Here is a 9,147-nt window from a genome sequence, read left to right as displayed (position 1 = left end):
TGGATATCAACCCTTTATCATATATATAATTTACAAACATCCTATTTTATTGGTTGCCTTTTCATTTTGTTGATTGTTTTATGTGTAGAATCTTTTTAGTTTAATGTGATTCCACTTATTGGTTTTTGCTTTTGTTGGTTGTGCTATCACATTCAGTAAGTCACTGGTTATACCAATGCCAAGGAGACTTTTTTCATTTTCTTCTAGAATGTTTATGGTTTCAGAACTTAAACTTAAGTCTTTAATCCATTTTGAGTCCATTTTTGTGAGTGGAGATAGGTAGGAGGCCAGCTTTATTATTTTCCATGTGTTTGTCCAGTTTTCTCAACATCATTTATTGAAGAGACACTTCTTCCACTGAGTATCCTTGGGGGCTTTTTCAATATTAACTGACTATATATGAAAAGATTCATTTCTGGGCTCTTAAGTCTGTTCCAAACATTCTGTTTTGGCTAAAATAGCTTTGTAGTATAATTTGAAATCAGGAAGTGTGATGTCTCCAGCTTTGTCTTCTTTCTTAGGATTGCTTTGGCTGTTTGGGGTATGTGGCTCCATACAAAATTTAAGATTGTTTTTTCTATTTCTGTGAAAAATGCCACTGGAAATACATTGAATCTATAGATGACTCTGGGTGATATAGATATGCTATTGTTGTTGCTTGGTCACTAAGTCACGTATGACTCTTTTGCAACCCCAAGGATTGTAGCCCTCCAGTCTCTTTCTGTCCATGGGATTTCCCAGGCAAGGATAATGGAGTGGTTTGCCATTTCCTTCTCCAGGGAGAAGCAATTTTATTCTTGGTTAGGAATAAATCTAACCAATCTAATAAATCTAAATCAAATTAATATTGCTAATATGTTTATAGTAATTCCTCGAATCCATGAACAAAAGATATCTTTCCATGTTTTTGTCCTCAATTTCTTCTATCAAAGTCTTGTAGTTTGCAATTCAAAGAATTTCACTTCCTTGGTTAGATTTATTCCTAAGTATTTTGTTTTTGATGCTATTGTGGCTGGGATTCTTTCTTTCTGTTTTCAGATATTCTATTGATAGTTGAATATACTGCTGTTATATATATTCAAGTGTTTTTCTATATGTTGATTTTGCATCCTGAAACCTTACTGAAGTTGTTGACTAGTTCTAGCAGTGTTCTGGGAGTCTTTGGGATTTTTTATATGTAAGATCATATCATCTGCAAAAAAAAAAAAAAAAAGCAATTTTATTTCTTCTTCCTTTTCTGTTTGGAAGTCTTTTATTCCTTTTTCTTTCCCAATTTCTGTGGCTAAGATTTCCAGTACTCTGTTGAATAGGAATGTGAGAGTGGGCATCCTTGTCTTATTCCTGATCTTAGATAAGTATTCGACATTTTACCACTGAGTATAACAATGCAAGCTGTGAGTTTGTCATATATAGCCTTTATTTTGTTGAGGTAACTTTTTTCTATACCTATTTTGTTGAGAGTTTTTATCATTAAGGGATTTTGGTACTTTGTTAAGTGCTTTTGCTGCATCTATTAAGATGATTAAATAATTTTTATCCTTCACTTTGTTAATGCAGGTTGTCACATTGATTTTTTTCTATGTTAAACTATCCTTGCATCCTAGGAATGAAATCCACTTAATTATGGTAAATGGTTCTTTTAAGGTGCCACTAAATTTGGTTTGTTAATACTCTGTTGAGAATTTTTGCACCTATACAGTTGACTCTTGTACAATGCAGGGGATGGGTTATTCCCCTGCTGTGCAGTTAAAAATCCTCATATAACTTTATATTTGGCCTTATGTATCCTCAATTCCATGCACTGCTGCGTGAGCCCTGGTTGTTGATGGGTTTACTCATGCCTGTGTATTCTCTCCTAACTCCTGCTGCAATTGAGGGCGGTTTTGGACATCAGGACAGTGGCATAGCTTGAGGTGCAAGCCCCAAGCATGGACTTGCTGGTGGGAGCAAGGAACACAGGAGGCACTATGCTGGTTTCTTGCACATGTGCAGCTAAAGGAGGCTGAGCTAGTTGCCAGCATAGCTCCCAGACTCTGGTGGGGGACAGGGAGGGACCTCAGTGTCTGACATTCATCCTTGCATAACCACAGAGAGTTTGGATGGCTGTTAGTGTGGGCCTGGGCTCCAGTGGAAGTGTGAAGGGTATGAGAGAGAGAGAGTACGGGTTGGGGGAGGAGGAGAGAGGAATTGAGGTAAAACTGGCTTTTGCAAATGTAAATACCTGTGGTGAGGCCTTTGTAGCTGACCCCTGACTGTCAGCTACGGAAGCTGCTCCTTTGTCTGCAGAGCAGGTCTCTGTGAATTGCTAATCACTCTTGCTACGTGTTTGCTAATAACAGCCTCTGTTTACTTTCTTATTCCTGGGCAGCTCTTTATCTATCTGGGTGGGGTGAAACCAAAGCTAGACATCAGTGCAGTATCCTGGAAGAGCTAGAGAAGCTGACCACCCATCCCACTCTTCCTTTCCTGGTGAGAGAAATTCTTTCTAGGGGAGAAGTTCCTTCTTGGTACTGAGCAGTGCCAGCTTGGGGTACAGGGTGACACAGGCAAAATGAAGTTGTATTTTCTTCTTGTGCAATTACTGTTATTTTGTTGTTGTTATTGCTGTTGTTGTTCTATGGTGTCCCTAAAACTTCCCAAGTGGAATATAGGGGTCTCCAGGAGCTGTTTTTCATTTGTGGATAGCTGTCTAATCACTGACCTTGGTTGGGGAAAGCTGGGATTTCCTATATACCACTATTTTTTTCCCCCAGAATGTATGATCTTGTAATCATAACAAACATAATTGTAAATGATAACAATTACTTTATTTTTTATGATTCTATTGTAAATGGGGTTTTTTTCTTTACTGCTCATTCAGTTATTTTTGTTATATATAGAAACTCAACTGATTTTATGTATGTTGTTTTATATCCTGCAACTTAACTGACTTCATTGATTCTAAAAGTTCTTTGGTGGAGTCTTTAGAGTTTCCTATAAATAAGGTCATGTCACTTGAAAATAGACACAATTTTACTTCTTCCTTTCTGGTTTGGATGCTTTTTATTTCTTTTCCTGTCTAATTGCTCTGGGTAGGATTTCTGATACTACATTTAATATAAGTGGCAGGAGTGGGTATCCCTGTCTTCTTCCTGATTTCAAAAGAAAAGCTTTCATCTTTTCACTAATAAATATAATGTTAGTTATTTCTCTAATGGCCTTTACTCCATTACAAGTTCCTTTCAGTGTCTACAGTCTGACCCAGTTTGGTGGGTTTATGTCCAGGGCCTCCCAGACATAGCCAAGAGGGGCTGGAGTTGGCTTACAGGCCACTTAAAGATCCATAGCTGGAGCCAAGGACTGTGTGTCTATTACCAGATACAGAGTGAGCATGAGTTCTCTTGTGTTCCTTCGTGTATGATGCTGGTGACAGGACCAAGCCAAACAGAGCTATAGCCCATTCCCCATGGGTAGAGATCTATTTCTATAGCTGGGACCATGGTCAGTGAGTCAGCCACCTTGCTATGAACCTTCTTAACAAAAAAAAGCTCTCTCTGTTCATAATAGGAAGAAGCTTCAATCCCTGTCACTCTGAAACAAAAGCCTGCTATTTTTATCATACAATTTCTTAACCTCCTAGTAAAATTAAAGTATATCTTCTTCCAATGATGAGAGCATAGGGACTATTTGCTATGTCTTGTTTTCCAAAATTGTAGCCTCAAAGCCTGGTACTAGCTAGATAAGCAATATTATTAAATAAAATAACATAGCCCAGTCTTCTTAGGAATTGTGGCAGCATCTTGGAAGAGGAGACTCTTGGCTTAATTTTGTAATAGATTCTATTTATAATACCCTGAAGAGGAGACAGGAAGAGAATGAGATAAAAGAGCAAGCGGAAATGCTCTGTATCACTTTGTAGACAGAGCTCCACAAGGAAATCTTTGTATTACTATCCTTATTAGAAAATAGAAGAATGCTACTAGTGATGTGCCCTATAAGAAGGCAGTTTCCTTTGTCTTACAGTTGTTTACACCAGCTACTGAGATATTATTTGTCCTTGAAGTTGTGTGAAGGTCAGAGGTGTGTCTCCACAGTAGGAAAGGGGAAAGGAGAGATAGACATCTGTGCAAGGATTACAGCAAGACATTTGGAGCTCATGTGGAAGAGCCACACGAACAGGTGGTGACACGTCATCAGATCCCTCCAGGGCAGGAGGCTCACACATGAACACCAAGAGCTGGCCTCACCCACCCACAGTGTTTTCAGAGTAGGAACTGGGTCCTTTGACAAATGCATTCCCATAGGTCATTGAGTCCCTTAATCCTGTTGGGAGCAAGAGGTGAGGGAGTGGATTCTCAGAAAAAGATTCAATGGTAGGACAATCAGATTTTCCTGAACTTGGCTGAGGATTTATTGTTTGAAAATGAAGAGGAAGGTATCTTTATGAGACAAAAGAGGAAGACCTTAAGACCAAAAATGAATATGCCTATGAGAAGACTTCCCAGAAGGACTTGCCTTTGTCTTGAATTCTGAGAATCAATTATATTTAGTGTCAAATGTTAAATTGTTTTCTGCCCTGTTGCAGTTTTCTCTAGTTATTTTTCAGCAGTTGCTGATAAAGTCTATTTCTTGTACTCACGTTGGGCAGTGGTACTTTGGAAGTCAATGGAAGAGCAGTGAACTCTGTGCCTTTTAAGTAAAGGATGGTTTGCCCTACCCTGTACTGCCCCCCCCCCCCCCACATGCCCAGGGCTCAGCGGACAGCATACTGAGAAGTTCTAGGCAGGTAGAAGCTATTATACAAGTAAGGTGAATCTGGAAAATTGGCCTATAACACATTCTCTCATAGGTGTATGCTAGAAGTATGCTTTCTTTCCCCCACATAGTTAGGAACAGATGATTCCAGAAAAGTCATCTAGAAAGAGGTAAAGAAACAGGGAGAAAGTATCTACACAGAGGTTAGTTACATATATTCTATACAAGGATAAACATGTGGGTAAGAGCAAGATATGTGAGATTTCTTATTTTTTCAAATAATGGCCTGGTTCATATTTAGTTTCTCTGTAGAGCATTTGAGAATGCTCACAATCTGTGGGCTTGTCTCCATGGAGTTTGCTGGAGAATGATAATGCATTTTTTCTTACTGCAAAGCACTGAGCACTATAGTGATTAAGCATATGGGTTCTGACATTAGATTGCCTGGTGCTATTTCTAGATTCTTAATTTAATTTCTAGGTGGCCTTAGGCAATTTACTTAGTTTCTCTAAACCCTAGTTTTCTAAGCTATGTAAACAGGTAGTAATGGTGCCCACCCTGTTATATATTGCAGTGATTACATGGGAGAGTTAGTGTAATTTGTAAACATGGTGGCAGATAATAAGGGCTCAGGAATGCTATTTCTAATTATAATTATCATTATTTCTAAAGTGCTAGGAAACCTCAGTAGTTGACTGGGGATTCTTGTAAGAAAGGATTATCAAGCAATATCTTGATAGAGTGCCTGAAGAACTATGGACAGAGGTTCGTAACATTGTACAGAACGCAGTGATCAAAACCATCCCCAAGAAGAAGAAATACAAAGAGGCAAAATGATTGTCTGAGGAGGCCTTACAAACATCTGAGAAAGAAGAGAAGCAAAAGGCAAAGGAGAAAAGAAATGATATATGCATCTGAATGCAGAGTTCCAAAGAATAGCAAGGAGAGATAAGAAAGCCTTCCTCAGTGATCAATGAAAAGAAATAGAGGAAAACAATAGAATGGGAAAGACTAGAGACCTCTTCAAAAAAATTAGAGATACCAAGGGAACATTTCATGTAAAGATGGGTACAATAAAGGACAGAAATGGTATGGACCTAACAGAAGCAGAAGATATTAAGAAGAGGTGGCAAGAATACATAGAAGAACTATACAAAAAAGGTCTTCATGACCCAGATAACCACGATGGTGTGATCACTCACCTAGAGCCAGAAATCCTGGAGTGCAAAGTCCGGTGGGCCTTAAGAAGCATCACTACCAACAAAGCTTGTGGAGGTGTTGTTGGAGGAATTCCAACTGAGCTATTTCAAAGCCTAAAAGATGATGCTGTAAAAGTGCTGCACTCAATATGCCAGAAAATTTGGAAAACTCAGCAGTGGCCACAGGACTGGAAAAGGTCGGTTTTCATTCCAATTCCAAAGAAGGGCAATACCAAAGAATGTTTAAACTACTGCACAATTGCACTCATTTCACATGTTAGCAAAGTAATGCTCAAAATTCTCCAAGCTAGACTTCAACAGTATGTGAACTGAGAACTTCTAGATGTTCAGGCTGGATTTAGAAAAGGCAGAGGAACAACAGGTCAAATTGCCAACATCCACTGGATCATAGAAAAAGCAAGAGAGTTCCAGAAAAACATCTACTTCTGCTTTATTGACTATGCTAAAGCCATTGACTGTGTGGATCACAACAAACTGTGGGAAATTCTGAAAGAGATAGGAATACCAGACCACCTTACCTGTCTCTGAAAAATCTGTATGCAGGTCAAGAAACAACAGTTAGAATCAGACATGGAACAAAGGGATGGTTCAAAATTGGGAAACGAATACATCAATGCTGTATATTGTCATCTTGCTATTTAACTTATATGCAGAGTACATCATGTGAGATGCACAAACTGGAATCAAGTTTGTGCCAGGAGTAATATCAATAACCTCAGATATGCAGATGACACCTCCCTTATGGCAGAAGGCATACAGGAACTAAAGAGATCTTGATGAAAGTGAAAGAAGAGAGTGAAAAAGGTGGCTTGAAACTCAATATTCAAAAAGTGAAGATTATGGCATCTGGTCCCATCATTTCATGGCAAATAGATGGGACAACAATGGAAAGAGTGACAGACTTTATTTTCTTGGGCTCCAAAATCACTGTAGATGGTGACTGCAACCATGAAATTAAAAGACACTTCCTCCTTGGAAGAAAAGCTATGACAAACCTAGACAGCATACTAAAAAGCAGAAATGTTACATTACCGACAAATGTCCATATAGTCAAAGCTGTTGTTTTTCCAGTAGTCAAGTGTGGATATGAGAGTTGGATCATAAAGAAAACTGAGTACCAAAGTAGTGATGCTTTTGAACTGCATTGTTGGAGAAGACTCTTGAGAGTCCCTCGGACAGCAAGGTGATCAAACCAGTCCATCCTAAAGGAAATCAGTCCTGAATATTTATTGGAAGGACTGATGCTGAAGCTGAAACTCCAATACTTTGTCCCCCTGATGCAAAAAAACTGACTCACTGGAAAAGACACTGATGCTGGGAAAGATTGAAGGCAGGAGGAGAAGGGGAAGGCAGAGGATGAGATGATTGGATGCCATCACCAACTCAATGGACATGAGTTTGAGCAAGCTCCAGGAGTTGATGGACAAAGAATCCTGGTATGCTGCAGTTCATGGGGTTGCAAAGAGTCAGACACAACTGAGTGACTGAACTGAACTTAGTATTTTGGGCAAGGTCAAGCATGTCCTTGATGCTGTACCCACTGGAAGGAGCCCCAAGGTCTCCCTCACTGGTTCTTAACTTTGGCTGCACATTCACATCCTCTGGGAACCATCTAAAGCTCCTGATGCTAGGCCACTTCCAGACTAAGTAAGTCTGAATATCTGGGGGTGACATCATCTTTACAGCTCTTCAGGGGAGTTGGATGTGCAGCCATTGAATAAGAAAAATTAACAGTATTCTTGCCTGGAGAATCCCATGGACAGAGGAACCTGGCAGGCTATGGTTCATGGGGTTGCAAGGAATTGGACACAACTGAAGCAAGAGAGCAAGAGAGAGACAACTGTAGCCACCAGGCTCCTCTGCCCATGGGATTTCCCAGGCAAGAATACTGGAGTAGGCTGCCATTCCCTTCTCCAGGGGATCTTCCCAACCCAGGGATCAAACCTGTGTCTTCTGCTTGACAGGCAGATTCTTTACCACTGAGCCACCTGGGAAGCCCCTGAGAGCTTGTTAGTAGTGTTCAATTTGCCCAATCCCAGCCCTAGACATACTGAATTACTCTGTATTTTAATAGGATTCCCAGGTGATTCATTTGCATATCCAAGTTTGACAAGCACTGCTCTAGCTTGATATTTCCAGTAATATTTCTCAGCAATTTCTTAGCATCATTACTCTCACTAGGAACAGAACCATCTGGTGGTCCTTTTTTCCCACTCTTTATCTGGGCAGCAGCTCCCAAGAATGCTTCCTGTCATACCTCTTATATTGCCTCAGTCTGGAAATAGCCTGGTTCCCTGTTTCTTGTTCATTGTTCTCTCTAGAGGCCACTGCCATACAGCTCTTTGGAGGACCTGGTTCAAAGGCCCATTGGATATCATAAAGCACATGATATGCTTCTAGGCAAAAAAAAAAAAAAAAAATCATTTTTTCACTTTAGTTATTAAGGATAGAGGTTTATTGGCACTCCTTGGCTTGGGGAGAACTCACACACTCTTGGGAAAGGCATCTGAAGAGTTAGTATGCATAACCCAACACTCCATCAGTCAGTCTCTGAAGTCAGATAACTAGAGAGAGGACTTGGTAACACTCTACAATTTTTCTCAGATAAGCCCTTAAGGAATAGAAATAAATAGATGAGAAATGTCAGTATCAGTCAGCAGAGGCTCAGTAACAATGCCTTAACAATCAATTCCAAGACCTCATTTGCTGCATACAGAGTTTGTTTGCTACAAATGAGATTTGGTAGCGGGGCTCTGCTGGTTCTAGGCACTTGGGTACCCAAGCTGACCAAGGCTCCATATCATCATATGCTTCATCAGTTGCTGAGCCTGGGAAAAGGGAATTGCAGTTTCTTACACAGAAACGAAATGCTTTTGTCTGGAAGTGACACACGTCTCTTTCATTCTCATTTCACTGTCGTTGCAAGCTCACAGGACTAGCTTGGAAAAATGAGAGGGAATGAAACCTATGTCCCTTTAAGGAGAGAGGCGTTCGTTATGAATCGTTGTACTTCTTTACTCTCCATTTTCAGTTTCTTTTGATATCTAAAAAAAGATTTTGATATTTATACTGACTCCATAATAAGTCAAAAACATTTATACTGACCCCATAATAAGTCAAAAACAATAGTTTAATCCCACATCCCTTTGTTTATTGCCCAATTCTCATCATACTATTTTCTAGACTTTTCATT

General features: G+C 39.7%; 1 non-coding gene across 1 annotated transcript; it reads right to left on the bottom strand.

The window, feature by feature from the left end:
* Positions 1-7,877: 7,877 nt before the first annotated feature.
* On the bottom strand, positions 7,878-7,948 carry TRNAD-GUC. Its single transcript has one exon. It is a non-coding gene; the product is annotated as a tRNA-Asp (tRNA).
* Positions 7,949-9,147: the final 1,199 nt, after the last annotated feature.

The sequence above is a fragment of the Cervus elaphus genome, chromosome 17 (assembly GCF_910594005.1).
Source record: "Cervus elaphus chromosome 17, mCerEla1.1, whole genome shotgun sequence".
Taxonomy (NCBI): Eukaryota; Metazoa; Chordata; class Mammalia; order Artiodactyla; family Cervidae; genus Cervus; species Cervus elaphus.
The sequence above is the reverse complement of the archived record's forward strand: the minus strand, read 5'-3'. Positions and strand labels throughout refer to the sequence as shown.